The sequence below is a fragment of the Psammomys obesus genome, unplaced genomic scaffold (genome assembly GCF_907164565.1).
Source record: "Psammomys obesus unplaced genomic scaffold, mPsaObe1.curated_primary_1811, whole genome shotgun sequence".
Lineage (NCBI taxonomy): Eukaryota > Metazoa > Chordata > Mammalia > Rodentia > Muridae > Psammomys > Psammomys obesus.
Window position 1 is genome coordinate 248,610 of NW_026590222.1, and position 16,375 is coordinate 264,984.

Sequence of the window (16,375 nt, forward strand, 5' to 3'; positions counted from 1 at the left end):
GTAATAAAATGTTTTGACTTTTATATCTGGAAGCAGGGTGTGGAAAGACCACCACTACTCTGCACTTCTTGTCTGAAAAGATGAATTTCTTTCCTTCTCTGCTTATCCCGAAGAAAAGCTCTTGTACTTTAGAACCAGAGAGTCTGTGTTAAAATAGCAGGTTAAGCATGTTTTTGTTAGTTCAAATTTAATGCCACTTACTAAGATTTTCACTAAGAAAATAGATATAATACAGAAACAGCTCCTTGTTACCTAAGTTCTAAGCAGCTGCTTAACTTGTATTCTTTCACTTTCCATGACAACAGGCATTATATTGTGTTCTGGTCAGAATTTAAATTGATGAAGTAAAAGGAAATCTCAACAACTGGAACATACACATTACAATTTTTCCAGTAGGTCTTTATAATTTTTAATGATAAATTAACTCATCTGACATTCCAATTAACTTCACGATGGTCAAGACAATTTGAAATCTGAAATATGAAGAGCGTTTTCAATTGCATTCTACAGTACATTTCGTCTTTTTTCTGTTGGTAGGTAAGTGTTCTGATCAGACATTGAAAACTATTTATCTGTACCTTGTTCCAAGCAGATTAGAAAAATGGTTAACACAAAGTGTTTTCTCTGCATGTGTAGTATGTAAATGGTTTCACAATGCTTTTTTTGTTTTTCTGCTTCAGGATGCCACTAGAGAAAACAAGTCAGCAATTCACTGTCAAAACACATGTGGATGCTTTGTGGAGGAAAAATAGCCAGCGTTTTAATTACACATGATTTCTGAATACTGGTGACAGAAAATAATATTTTTGTTAAAAACAAATTTATACATGAACACCATGTTTACATTAATTCTCTTCCTTACATCCCTCCCCCTTCCAACTCATACTGTAATCCTCTTTATAATTTATGAACTCTACTTATTAGTAAAACTATCTGTCTATCTATGTATCTATCTATCTATCTCATTCTCATTCTTAGTACTCATGTCTTGGGAAAAATGCATTTGTTTTTTTTTTTTTCAGTTCCACCCAAAAAAATTTTGTTTACTACCCCAGCTTTTTGATGATAATATTTACTTATTTAAAACAATTTCTCTAATAATACTTAATACATAAGCACAGTTGCTTCTACATTCTCCTTAAAATTATGCAAAACCAGAGTTTTCTAACAGAGTTCATATTCCTTGGACTTTCACAGAACACTAAAGTCTAGAAAATAGTTTTTATTGTATTTTTGTTTGTCTACCTTGCAACTGTTGGGCGCTACATGATAATTGTGGTGACCACTGTCTGTAGCCCAGGACTTATAGACTGTTCCATGTACTCCTTCTTGGCATTCTTGTCCCTAGTGGATGCATTCTTCTCTTCAGTCACCATACCAAAGCTAGTGTACTCCCTATGTGAGAAGAAACCTATCTCCTTTGAAGGATGCATGATGCAGCTCTTTGCTGAACACTTCCTTGCAGCAGTAGAAATGATTGTATTGACAACCATGGCCTCTGGCCACTATGTAGCAACTTGTAAACCCTTGTAGTATCTTTCCATCATGAACTGGAAGGTCTGTGACACACAGATGGGGATAGAATAGACAGGAGGATTCTTCATTTTATCATGCAAATTATTTTTGCTTTGCAAGTTACACTTCTTTGGACTCAATGTCATTGATCATTTCATTTGTGATTTATTCTCATTACGGGAATTTGCCTGTACTAATACACATAGCTTCAGCCTTTTGGTGGTTGCCGAGAGTGGGTCTATCTGCATAAAAATCTTTTCTATTTTGCTGTATCCTAAGGTGTCATCCTGTTATCTCTGAAAGCCTACAGCTGTGAAGGGCAATAGAAAACTGTCTCTACCTGTGGGTTCCACATTGCAGTTGTGATTTTGTTCTTTGTCCCATGCATATTTGTATATGCACACCCAGCCCTCTGCTTTCTCCTTTGATTAAATGGTGGCAATATTTTACAACATTCTAACTCCCTTGTTCAATTTTATTATTTGCACTTTTAGGAATAAGGATATGAAAAATGCCATGAAGAAAGCCTGGAAGAGATTCATGGTGGTTTCTGATGGAAAGTAAGAGATAAAAAGATATCAGTAAAAAGCCCAAAATGATTTTGGTAAAAAAGATTCTGCATTCTCCTTTTTTATTGAGTAAGTCATCTCTGTCACTAGCAGTACGTCAGAAAGGGTCAGAAATGAAGTGTTCATGTTATTTTGCGTACCAATTCTTATCTGGCAACTCACACTTTTCAAATGTTTACTAGGGAGATTTGAAATTTGTGCTTGCTTCAATTGTAGTAATTTAAGAGAAAAATGGAAAGAAAACTTATGTATCTAGTTATTTACTTATTTATTCCACCCTGTGCATGAGTTCATAGCAATTTACAGTTTAAATGACTCCTGGAAATAACCAGCGTTCAGGACACACAGACAGCAGAAGATTCTCAAAAAAAACTCTGTTGTAGATATTTCTGTGTCATGTGATGTCAGCCTTTAGTCTGAGCTTATCACAGCAGGTATATGGTGCAAGCACCATGTTGAATTTATTGAGAGATATAATTTGGTTAAATCAACTGTTTATGTTCCTCTAGTGACAGATGAAATGCTTTTTCATACTGATTTGGTATGGGAACGGACTGGGGAAGACTCCATATGGAAATCAGCAGTGATCTATTCTTATTCAAGTGTCAAAAGAGAGAACACTTGAGCAAATTTTATACTAGCAACATAAGGGAAAGGAGTGACTTGATTTTCCACATTACCATAGTAACAAGATAGCTAGACATTTAAAATACAAAATATCAGTTTTATTTTTATTTTTTTCAAGGCTATTTATTTTATTTTTTATTATTAGTTACATTTTATTAACTCTGTATCCCAGCTGTATCTGCTCCCTCATTCCCTCCCCAAACCCTCCCTCACTCACTCATCTCCTCCCTGTCCCTTTCCAAGTCCACTGATTGAGGAGGGCCTGCTCCCCTTTCATCTGATCCTGTTTTATCAGGTATCTTCAGAACTGGCTACATAGTCCTCCTATGTGGCCTAGCAGGACTGCTCCTCCTTTGGGAGGTGGGGAGGTCAAAGAGCCTGCCATTGAGTTCTTGTCAGAAATAGTCTCTGTTCTCCTTCCTAGGAAACCAATTGGTTACTGAGATACCACAGGCTTCATCCGCACAGAGGTTCTAGGTTATATCAATACATGGTCCTTGGTGGAGTGTTAGTCTCAGAAAAGACACCTGTGCCTAGATATATTTGGTCCGTGTGGAGCTCCTATCCTTTCCATGTCATACCAAATCCCCCTTTTTTTACTATGATTCCCTGCACTCTGCTGAAAGTTTGTTTATGAGTTTTAGTATCTGCTTTGATACACTGCTAGGTAGAGTCTCTCAGGGACCCTCTTCGGTGGGCTCCTGTCCTGTTACTTGTTTTCTCCTATGTCCAATGCACCTCCCATTTGTCTTTCTAAGTGAGGATTGATCATCTTACCCCAGGTCCTCTTGTTTGTTTTTCTTATTTAGGTTTATAGATTTCATTATGTTTATCATATCTTATAGGACTATATGAGTGAGTATATACCATGTGTGTCTTTCTCCTTCTGGGATACCTCACTCAGAATGATCTTTTCTAGATCCCACCATTTGCCTGCAAATTTCATGATTTCCTCGTTTTTGATTGCGGACTAGTATTCCATTGTGTAAAAATACCACAATTTCTGTATCCATTCCTCCGTTGATAGACATCTGGGTTGTTTCCAGGTTCTAGCTATTACAAATAAAGTTGCTACAAATGTAGATGAGCAAATGTCCTTGTTGTGTACTTGAGCAAATTTTGTGTATGTGCCTAGGAGTGGTATAGCTGGGTCTTGAGGAAGCACTATTCCTAATTATCTGAGAAAGTGCCAGATTGACTTCCAAACTGGTTGTACCAGTTTACATTCCCACCAGCAATGGAGGAGAGTTCCCCTTTCTCCACAACCTCTCCAGTATGTGTTGTCACTAGAGATATTGGTCTTAGCCATTCTGATGTGTGTAATGTGAAATCACAGGGTGGTTTTGATTTGCATCTCCCTGATGGCTAAGGATGTTTAGCATCTCTTTAAGTGTTTCTCTGCCGTTCTATGTTCCTCTACAGAGAATTCTCTGTTTATCTCTGTACCCCATATTTTAATTGGATTACTTGATTTATTGCTTTTTAACTTCTTTAATTCTTTATATATGCTGAATATCAGCCCTCTGTGAGATATAGGGTTGGTGAAGATACTTCCCCAGTCTATAAGCTGTTGTTTTGTTCTGATGACAGTGTCTTTTGCTTTACAGAAGCTTTTCAGTTTCATGAGGTTCCATTTATTGATTGTTGCTCTTATATCCTGTGCTGTTGGTGTTCTGTTCAGGAAGTTGTCTCCTGTGCCAATGAGTTCTAGGCTGTTCCCCACTTTTTTTTTTCTAACCGATTTAGAGTATCTGGTTTTATGTTGAGGTCTTTGATCCACTTGGACTTTGGTTTTTTGCTCGGTGATAGATATGATCTATTTTCATTTTTCTGCATGTAGAAATCCAGTTGGACCAGCACCACTTGTTGAAGATGCTGTCTTTTTTCCATTGAATGGTTTTGGCTTCTTTGTCGAAAATCAAGTATTCATATGTGTGCGGGTTTATTTTTGGGTCTTCTATTTCGTTTCATTGATCTTCTTTTCTGTTTCTAAGCCAGTACCATGCAGTTTTTATTACTATTGCTCTGTACTACAGCTTGAGATAGGGGATGGAGATACTTCCAGATGGTCTGTTGTTGTACAGAATCGTTTTAGAGATTCTGGGTCTTTTGTTCCTCCATATGAAGCTGAGAATCTTTCTTTCAAGTTCTGTAAAGAACTGAGTTGGTATTTTAATGGGAATTGCAATGAATTTGTAGAATGTTTTTGGCAGGATGGTCATTTTCACTTTGTTAATCCTACCAATCCATGAGCACTGGAGATCTTTCCATCTTGTGATTCGTCTTCAATTTCTTTCTTCAGAGACTTAAATTTTTTTCAAACAGGTTTATCACTTGCTTGGTTAGAGTCACCTCAAGGTATTTTATGTTAATAGTAGCTATTGTGAAGGGTGTTCTTTCCCTGATTTCTTTCTCGGCTCTTTTGTCTTTGGTATAAAGAAAGGCTTCTGATTTTTTTGAGGTGATTTTGTATCAAGCCACTTTGCTGAAGGTGTTTATCAGCTGAAGGAGTTCTCTGGTTGAATTTTTGGGTTCGCTCATATATACTATCATATCATCTGCAAATAGTGACATTTTGACCTCTTCATTTCCAATTTGTATCCCCTTGATCTCCTTTAGTTGTCTTATTGCTTTGGCTAGGACTTCAAGTAGTATGTTGAAGATATATGGAGAGAGTGAGCAGACTTGCCTTGTCCCTGATTTCAGTGGGATTGATTTAAGTTTCTCTCCATTGAGTTTGATGTTGGCTATAGGCTTGCTGTATATTGCCTTTACTATGTTTAGGTATGTGCCTTGTATCCCTGATCTCTGCAAGACTTTAAACATGAATGGGTGTTGGGTTTTGTCAAATGCCTTTTCGGAATCTAAGAAGATGATCATGTGGTTTTTCTCCTTCATTTGGTTTATGTGGTGGATTGCATTGATGGATTTCTTTATGTTAAACCACCCTTGAATCCCTGGGTTGAAGCCTACTTGGCCGTGTTGGATGATATCTTGTGATATGTTCTTGGATTCAGTTTGTCAGTATTTTATTGAGCATTTTTGCATCAATGTTCATAAGAGAGATCTGAAGTTCTCTTTTTCTGTTGGGTCTTTGTGTGGTTTAGGTATCAAGGTAACTGTGGCTTCATAGAATGAGTGTGGTAAAGTTCCTTCTGTTTCTATTTTGTGGAATAGTTTGGAGAGAATTGGAGTTAGCACTTCTTTGAAGGTCTGGTAGAATTCTGCACTAAATTCATCTGGCCCAGGGCTTTTTTGGAAGGGAGACTGTTAATGACTGCTTCTATTTCCTTGGGGGATATAGGATTATTCAGTCTTTCTACCTGATCTTGACTTAATTTTTATAGATGGACTCTATCTAGAAAATTGTCCATTTCTTTTAGATTTTCGAATTTATGGCATTTAGGCCTTTGTAGTAAGATCTAATGATTGTTTTCCTCAGTGTCTGTAGTTATATCCCCCTTTTCATTTCTGATTTTGCTAATTTGGATAGTTTCTCTCTGTTTTTTAGTTAGTTTGGCTAAAGGTTTGTCTATCTTGCTGATTTTCTCAAAGAACCAGCTCTTGGTTTCATTGATTCTTTGAATAGTTTTATTTGTTTCTAATTGATTGATTTCTGCCCTGAGTTTGATTATTTCCAGCCGTCTGCTCCTCTTAGGTGCATTTGCTTTTTTTTTCTAGGACTTTCAGTTGGGCCATTAAGTTGCTTGTATGAGATGTCACAAATTTCTTCCTGAAGGAACTTACTTATTCCTCTGATCACTGTTTTCACTGTGTCCCATAAATTAGGGTATGTTTTACCTTCATTTTCATTGAATTCTAGGAAGTCTTTAATTTCTTTCTTTATTTCTTCCTTAACCCAGCTTTCATTGAGCAGGAAGTTGTTCAATTTCCATTTGTTTGTATGGCTTTCTTCTAATTTCATTGTTGTTGAGGTGTAGCTTTAGTCTATTGTGTTCAGATAGTATACAGGGGATTATTTCAATCTTCTTGTATCTGTTGAGGCTTAGTTTGTGACCAACTATATGGTCTATTTTGGAGAAGGTTCCATGAGGTGCTGAAAAGAAGGTATACTCTTTTGAGTTTGGGTGGAAAGTTCTGTAGACATCTATTAGGTCCATTTGATTTAGGACCTTTGTAAGTGCCTTTATTTCCTTATTAGGTTTCTGTCTAAATGATCTGTTCCTTGGTGAGAGTGGGGTGTTCAAGTCTCCCACTATCAAGGTGTTGGGATCGATGTTTGATTAAGTTTTAGTAATGTTTTGTTTATGAATGTAGGTGTTCTTGTATTTGGAGCATAGATGTTCAGAATTGTGATGTCCTCCTGGTGGATTTCTCCTTTGATGAGAATGTAGTGCCCCTCCTCACCTTTTTTGATTAATTTTGGTTGAAAGTCTATTTTATTAGATATTAGGATAGCTACCTCAGCTTGTTTTCTGGGTCTGTGTGCTTGAAAGACATTTTTCCAGCCCTTTATTCTGAGGTAATGTTTATCTTTGTTGCGGAGTTGCATTTCTTGGATGCAGCAGAATTTTGGATCCTGTTTTTGCACCCATTCTATTAGTCTGTGTCTTTTTATTGGAGAGTTGAGTCTATTGATGTTGATAGATAATAGTGACCAATAAATGCTAGTTTCTTTTGTATTGCAGTCGGTGGTCTTACTGTGTTTCATTGCTTGTTTTCTTTTCCTTTTTTGTTGGTATATTATCTGTGTACCATGTTTTATTGGGTGAAGTTGTTTTCATTGGATTGGAGTTTTTCTTCTAGTATCTTATGTAGGGCTGTTTTGCTGTGTAGATATTGCATAAATTTAGTTTTGTCATGGAATATTGTGTTTTCCCCATCTATTTTGATTGAAAGCTTTGCAGGGTATAGTAGTCTGGGTTGACATTTATGATCTCTTAGAGTCTCCATGACACTTGTCGAGGCTCTTCTGACTTTCATAGTTGCTGACGGGAAGACCGGTGTGATTCTGATAGGTCTACCTTCATATGTTACTTGACCTTTTTCCCTTGCTGCATTTAATATCTTTTCTTTGTTCTGTAGATTTAGTGTTTTGACTATGATGTGACATGATGTGTTTCTTTTCTGGTCTAGTATATTTGGTGTACTGTAGGCCTCTTGTATATTTATGGACATCTCTTTTTTTTAAATTGGGAAAATTTTCTTCTATGATTTTCTTTTTTTATTTAACTTTTATTAATTGTACTTTATTCATTTTGTATCCCCCATAAACTCCTCCAGCCTCCCCTCCCGATATCATCCTCCCTCCCCTTTCTGCATGCATGCTCCTTCCCAAGTCCACTGATAGGGGAGGTCCTCCTCTCCTTCTTTCTGATCTTAGTCTATCAGTTCTCATCAGAAGTGGTTGCATTGTCATCTTCTGTGGCCTGGTAAGGCTGCTCCCCCCTCAGGGGGAGGTTGTAAAAGAGCAGGCCAATCAGATTATGTCAGAGGCAATCCCTCTTCCCATTACTATGTAACCCACTTGGACACTGAACTGCCAAGGACTACATCTGTGCAGGGGTTCTAGGTTATCTCCATGAATAGTCCAGGTTGGAGTATGAGTCTCTGGGAAGTTCCCTGTGTTCAAATTTTCTTGTTCTGTTGCTCTCCTTGTGGAGTTCCTGTCCTCTCCAGCTCTTACTATTTCCCACTTATTACATAAATGATTTTCTTGAAAATATTTTCTGGACCTTGGAGCCTGGAGTCTTCTTTTTCATCAATTCCTATTATTCTTAGAGTTTGTCTTTTCATGGCGTCCTTGATTTCTTGGATATTTTGTGTTTGGGACTTTTCTGATTTTACTTTTTCTTTGAGAGAAGTATCAATTTCTGTGAGTGCATCTTCAGCTCCAGAGATTCTCTCTTCCATCTCTTGTATTCTCTTGGTGATGCTTACCTTTGTGGTTCCTGATCTTTTCTACAAGTTCTCCAGCTCCAGGGTTTTCTCAGTTTGTGTTTTCTTTATTGAATCTAATTCTGTTTTCATGCCTTGCACAATTTCCTTCATCTGTTTGAATGTGGATTCCTGTCTTTCTATGATAGTCTCTATTTTTTTTGTTCATTTCCTTTCTATATGCCACTAATTTTATCTCTACTTGTGCCTCTATTTTTTTTGGCTATGTTTGCCTGTGTTTCTTTAAGAATTTTGTTTATTTCTTTTTTCTTTACCTCCAATTGACTGGCCAAGTCTTTGAAAGATTTGTTCATTTCATCTTTAGCTGACTGAATTTGCATGGTTATTGTTCTGAGAGATTTGTTTGTTTACTCTTTATGAGCCTCAAATAGTTGGGTAAGCATAGCTTTAAAATCATTTTCCTGTGCTTCTGTTGGATTGGAGTATCGGTCAATTTTGAGAGTTGCTGGTGAAGTTATGATGTCCTGATTTATGTTAGAGGTGTTCTTTCACCTACCCCTGGCCATTGACTTATCTGAAACCTCCCCTGTTTGTTTTTGGGTTCTGCAGTTCAGACTGGTACTGTCTCGCTCTGGCAGCTGTAGAGTTCTTCAGGAAGCTGATAGAGGTCCCATATCCTCAGCGTGTGCTGAGGACTAGCTGTACAGTGTGGGAGAAAAGTACGCAGGCACAAACGGGGCAAATGCAGGCTTGCACGTGTATGTGTGTTTGTGTATGTTTGTGTGTGTGTGTGTGTGTGTGTGTGTGTGTGTGTAAGTCTGCATGGAAGTGTGTCTCGGGGGACAGAGTGATAGATAATGTTGAACCTTTGAGTGTGTGGGATGGACTCTACACTGTATATGTAGCAGGTGCTAGTGATGGTCACGGCGCAATTTCTGGCATTAACTGCCTTAACTCCTCAATTGGACCCACAGAGCAGGGGCTTCAATGTCCCAAGTGACCCTCTGTTTCCCAAAGTGAGTATGTGGGTGGGAGGGGTTTGATGCCTGACTTCTGTTTTAGAAGGACCCTAGATCTGGGGCTCTGCAGATTCTCAAGGGTGCACTCACTCTCGGGCAGGTCACTTGTCAGGGATCGGGGTATCCAGGCTCTCTGCTCTCTGGTTTGTCCCTGCTCGGTTGATGTGCTCTGCCAGCTCATTGTTGCTGCCACTGCCAGGTTAGGAGGTCCCGCTGCAGATGGAGATCTCAAGGTGGTCACATCAGCAGAGATCAGGATAACCAGACTCTCTGTTCTCTGGTTTGGCCCTGGTTGGTCTTAAGCTGGAGGGTTGATGTGCCCCGCCAACTCAGTGCTGCTCCGCTGCCAGGTTAGGAAAGTCCCACTGTAGCTGGAGACTCGGTTGCCAGTCCAGATGCTTTCTTGGAAGTCCTGGGGGGCTCTCCACTGTGTTCTCCAAGCTTGGGAGGCCCAGTGCCTGGTGTGCCTAGCTTGTATGGTGTTTCTGCCTGGTTTTGGTGAGTGTATAGCATATTCTCTGTCACTGTGGGGTTGGGCGGGCCATACCATCAGTGATAGCAATCCTGTGGAGCCAGCATGGCGGCTAACCAACCTGGGCCCTGGGAGGATGGTGCCGCCCTGCAGGTCTGGGACTTCAAGACCGGTACTGCTGGCAGTTGTCACTAAAGGGCTAGGAGCTCAGCCTCAACCACTGCAGACCCCAGGCAGTTAGGTCTGCACTGAGAATCTCGATGAGTCCGCTGTGCCAAGGAAGAGGGAGGTCTGGGAAAGGGGAGTGCCAAGAGATCAAAGGATTGTTTCTCTCCTTCCCCAAACAAGTTCCCAGGTGACACAAGACCAAAGTTTTCACTTCATGTGATGGTCCCTGTTGTTTAGAAAGCCTCACCATTGTTTTCCTGGGTTCAGAGATCCTTCCACTCACCAACTCAGACGTTCAGCTCTTCCACAGCTCAGAAGCTGTGTGTGCTAGTCACCATCTTGCTATTATTACTATTATTATTATTATTATTATTATTATTATTATTATTATTTCTCTAATTCCCTTAATAACTGAACTTGTTCCCTTTCTAATTAGACTTTCTCTAAGAGAACAGTAATTTCTTCCTGCAGTAGTCCAGTCTCTCCTTCACATGTGGCAGAGAAAGCCATGGGGGCAGAGGGCATAGGCAGCCAGTCTGAATTATGAGACTTGGCAGTTTCTTCCTCTGACTCTGTTTCATCCTCACTATCAAGCTCTTAAATTATTTTCTGCTCTCAAATTACACAAATCTGTTTGAACTCCTTTATAAACATTTAAAATAACCTTAGAAGTAATTTTATTTATTAATTATAGTTTATTCACTTTGTATCCCCCCATAAGCTCCTCCCTCCTTGCCTCCCAGGTCCACCCTCCCTTCACCTTCTTCATGCATGCCCCTCCCCAAGTCCACTGACAGGGGAGGTCCTCCTCTCCTTCCATCTGATCTTAGTTTATCAGAGCTCATCAGGAATGGCTGCATTGTCTTCTTTTGTGGCCTGGTAAGGCTGTTCCCCCTCAGAAGGAGGTGATCAAAGAGCAGGCCAAGCAGATTGTGTCAGAAGCAGTCCCTCTTCCCATTACTATAGAACCCACTTGGACACTACACTGCCATGGACTACATCAGTGCAGGGGTTCTAGGTGATTTCCATGCATGGTACTTGGTTGGAGTATGAGTCTCTGGGAAGACCCCTGTGTTCAAATATTCCGGTTCTCTTGCTCTCCTTGTGGGGTTCCTGTCCTCTCCAGATCTTACTATTTCCCATTTCTTACATAAGATTCCCTGCACTTTGCCCAACAGTTGGCCATAAGTCACAGTGTCTGCTTTGATAGTCTGCAGGGCAGAGCCTTTCAGAGGCCCTCTGTGGCAGGTTCCTTGGTTGTTTCCTGTTTTCTTCTTCTTCTGATGTCTATCCTCTTTGCCTTTCGGGATGGGGATTGAGCGTTTCAGTCAGGGTCCTCTCTCTTAATTAGTTACTTTAGATGTACAGGTTTTAGTAGGTTTATCCGATGTCATATGTCTCTATGAGTGAGTATATACCATGTGTGTCTTCCTGCTTCTGGGACAGCTCACTCAGGATGATCCTTTCCAGGTCCCAACATTTACCTGCAAATTTCATGATTTCATTATTGCTGTTTTTCAGCTTCTTTAGTTCTTTATATATAATGGATATTAGCCCTCTGTCAGATAAATGGTTGGTGAAGATTCCTTCCCAATCTGTAGGAAGTCATTTTGTTTTGATGATGGTGTCCTTTGCTTTACAAAAGCTTTTCAATTTCATGAGATTCCATTTATTGATTGTTGCTCTTATAGCTTGTGCTGTTGGTGTAATGCTCAGGAAGTTGTCTCCTATGCCAATGAGTTCAAGGGTATTCCCCAATTTTTTCTAACCAATTAAATGTATCTGGTTTTATGTTGAGGTCTTTGATCCACTTGGACTGTAGTTTTGTTCAGGGTGATAAGTATGGATCTATTTTCATTTTCTTACATATACACATTCAGTTAGACCAGCACCGTTTGTTGAAGATGCTATCTTTTTTCCACTGTATGGTTTTGGCATCTTTGTCAAAGATCAGGTGTCCATAAGTGTGTGGGTTTATTTCTAGGTCCTCTGTTCGGTTCCATTGATCTACCATTTTGTTTCTATGCCAGTACCATGCAGTTTTTATAACTGTTACACTATAGTACAGCTTAAGATCAGGGATGGAAATACCTCCAGAAGATCTTTTATTGTAGAGGAATGTTTTAGCAATTCTGGGTTCCTTGTTATTCCATAGGAAGTTGAGAAATTTTCTTTCCATGTCTGTAAAGAATTGTGTTGGTAATTTGATGGGAATTGCATTGAATCTGTAGATTGCTTTTGGTAAGATGGCCATTTTTACTATGTTAATCCTGCCAAGCCATGAGCATGGGAGATCTTTCCATCTTCTGCTATCTTCTTCTATTTCTTTCTTCAGAGACTTAAAATTTTGTTCATAGAAATCTTTGACTTGCTTGGTTAGGGTTACACCAAGGTACTTTATGTCATTTGTGGCTATTGTGAAAGGTGCTGTTTCCCTGATTTCTTTCTCAGCCCTTTTGTCTTTTGTATACAGGAGTGCTACTGATTATTTTGATTTAATTTTGTATCTGGCCACTTTGCTGAAGGTGTTTATCAGCTTTAGGACTTCCCTGGTAGAGTTTTTGGGGTCACTCACGTATACTATTATATCATCTGCAAATAGAGATAATTTGACTTCTTCCTTTCCAATTTGTATCCCCTTGATCACCTTCAACTGTCTTATTTCTCTAGCAAGGACTTCCTGAACTATGTTGAAGAGATATGGAGAGAGTGGGCAGTCTTGTATTGTCCCTGATTTCAGTGGGATTGCCTTAAGTTTCTCTCCATTCATTTGATGTTGGCTATAGTTTTGCTGTATATCGCCTTTACTATGTTTAGATATGTTTCTTGTATCCCTGATCTCTCCAGTACTTTAAACATGAATGGATGTTGGATTTTGTCAGATGCTTTTTCAGCATCTAGAGAGATTATCATGTGTTTTTTTTTTCTTTCATTTTGTTAATATGGTGGATGACATTGATGGATTTCTGTATATTGAACCACCCCAGCACACATGGGATGAAGCCTACTTGGTCATACTGGATGATATCTTTGATGTGTTCTTGTATTCGGTTTGCAAGTATTTTGTTGAGTATTTTTACATCAATGTTATAAGGGAGATTGACCTGAAATTCTCTTTCTTTGTTGGGTCTTTGAGAGGTTTAGTTTCCAAGGTGACTGTGGCTTCATAAAATGAGTTTGGTAGTCTTCCTTCTGTTTTTATTTTGTGGAATAGTTTGAAGAGAACTGGAGTTAGCTCTTCTTTGAAGGTCTGTTAGAATTCTGTGCTGATACCATCTGGTCCTGGACTTTTTTTGAATGGGAGACTTTAGATGACCGCTTCTATTTCCTTTGGGCATATACGGCTATTTAATTGATTTACCTGGTCCTGATTCAGCTTTGGTAAGTTGAATCGATCAAGAAAATTGTCCATTTCATTTAGATTTTCTAATTTTGTGGCATATAGACTTTTGAAGTAAGTCCTACTGATTGTTTGGATTTCCTCTGTATCTGTGGTTATGTCGCCTTTTTCATTTCTGATTTTGTAGATTTGGATGGTGTCTCTCTGCCTTTTAGTTAGCTTGGCTAAGCGTTTGTCTATCTTGTTGATTTTCTCAAAGAACTAGCTCTTGGTTTCATTGATTCTTTGAATTGTTTTATTTGTTTCTAATTGATTGATTTCAGCCCTGAGTTTGATTATTTCCAGCCGTCTACTCCTTTTTGGTGTGTCTGCTTCTTCTTTTTCTAGGCTTTTCAGGTGACCCATTAAGTTGCTTGAATGAGCTGTCTCAATTTACTTCTTGAAGGCACTTAGTGCTATGAACTTTCCTCTTAGCACTGCTTTCATTGTGTCCCACAAGTTTGTGTATGTTGTGTCTTCATTTTTATTGAGATCTAGGAAGACTTTATTTTCTTTGTTTATTTCTTCCCTGACCCAGCTGTTATTTAGAAGAAAGTTGTTCAGTTTCCATGTGTGTGTAGGCTTTGTGCTATTTCTGTTGTTGTTGAGGTCCAGCTTTATTCCATGGTGGTCAGACAGGATACAAGGGATTATTTCAATCTTCTTGTGTCTGTTGAGGCTTGCTTTGTGACCAACTATGTGGACTATTATGGAGAAGGTTCCATGAGGTGCTGAGGAGAGGTTAAATTTTTTTGTGTTTGGGTATAAGGTTTTATAAATGTCTGTTAGCTCCATCTGATTCCTGACCTCTGTCAGAGATATTGTTTCTTTGTTTAATTTCTCTTTTGTTGACCTGTCATTTGTTGAGAGTGGGGTTTTGAGGTCTCCCACTATTAATGTGTGGGGATCTATATGTGTTTTAACTTTTATTACTGTTTCTTTTACAAATGTGAGTGCCCTTGTATTTGGGGAATAGATGTTCATGATTGTGATGACTTCCTGGTGGAATTTTCCCTTGATGTGTATGAAGTGTTCTTCCCCATCTCTTTTTATTATTTTTGGTTGAAAGTCTATTTTATCAGATATTAGAATGGCTACTCCTGGTTGCTTCTTGGGTCCATTTGCTTGGAAAGTTGTCTTCCAACCTTTTACCCTCAGGTAATGTCTATCTTTGTGACTTAGGTGTGTTTCTTGTATGCAACAGATTGCTGGGTTTTGTTTATGCATCCATTCTGTTAGTCTGTGTCTTTTTATTGGAGAGTTGAGTCCATTGATGTTGAGAGAGATTAATGACCAGTGGCTGTTAGATCCTTTGATTTTGATATTGGGTGCGGTCATAAGGTTGTGTGTTTGGTTGCTTTTTGTTTTACTGTAGTGAGGTTAATTATTTCCTGTGTTTCCTTTAAAGTAGCTATTTTCTTGGGTTGTATTTTCCCTTCTAGTGTCATCTGTAACACTGGATTTGTGTGTAGGTATTGTTGAAATTTGTTTTTGTCATTGAATATCTTATTTTCTCCATCTATGAGGACTGAGTTTTCCTGGGTATAGTAGCCTGGACTGACATCTGTGTTCTCTTAGGGTCTGCATGATATCCGTCCAGGCCCTTCTGGCTTTCATAGTCTCTGTTGAAAAGTCAGGTGTGATTCTAATAGGTTTGCCATTGTATGTTACTTGGCCTTTTTCCCTTGCAGCTTTTAGTATCTTTTCTTTGTTCTGTATACTTACTGTTTTGATTATTATGTGGCGGGAGGACTTCCTTTTCTGGTCTAATTTATTGGGTGTTCTGTAGACCCCTTGTATTCTTATTGGCCTCTCCTTTACGTTGGGGAAATTTTCTTCAATGATTTTGTTGAAAATATTTTCTGGGCCTTGGAGCAGGGAATCTTCTTTTTCTTCTATTCCTATTATTCTTAGGTTTTGTCTTTTTATGTTGTCTTGAATTTCTTGGACGGCCTGTGTCAGGAATTTTTTAGATTTAACATTTTCTTTGTCAGATACATCTGTTTCTTCCATTGTAGCTTCCACACCTGAAATTCTTTCTTCCATCTCTTGTAGTCTATTGGTTATGCTAACCTCTGTAGTTCCTGTTTCCTTCCCTAAATTCTTTCTCTCGCAATTTCCTCCATTTGTGTTTTCTTTCATTTTTCCAATTCTATCTTCAAATCTTTGGTCATTTTGTCGATTTCCTTCACCTGTCTTACTGTATTTTCCTGTTTTTCCATCAATTCTTTCAGGTGTTTGTTTGAACAAACCTCTGTTTCTTTTATTTCATTCAGTGATTTAAGCATTTCCTCTCTAAATGCCATAAACTGTTTGGCTGTAACTTCCTCTATTTCTTTACAGATGGGCATATTCTGTTTGAGTTTATCTTCCTCTAGGTCTTTACGTATTTTATTTGTTTCCTCTGTTATCATCTTCATGAGCATAGTTGTTAGGTCATCTTCTTGGATTTCAGTTATGCTGGCGTGTCCAGGGCTACTTTCCCCTGGAGAACTGGGTTCTGGAGATGCCATATTATTCTGTCTTTTGTTGGTTGAGTTTTTATGCTGGCCTCTACCCATTGGGCTATCTTAGGTGTTTGAGGTTAGTTTCTGGTGGTTCCTGGGGATCTTGTGGTGGAGAGAATCCCCTTGGCAGAAAGCTGGTTTTTCTTGAAGGAAGTCTTCTCAGCTTTTTGGTGATAGTCACTGGATGGTGGCCTTTTTCAGGAGTTGCTGCTGCTCTCCTCAGGGACAGAGACCTGAGTGGAAACTGTGGTATTTGTTAG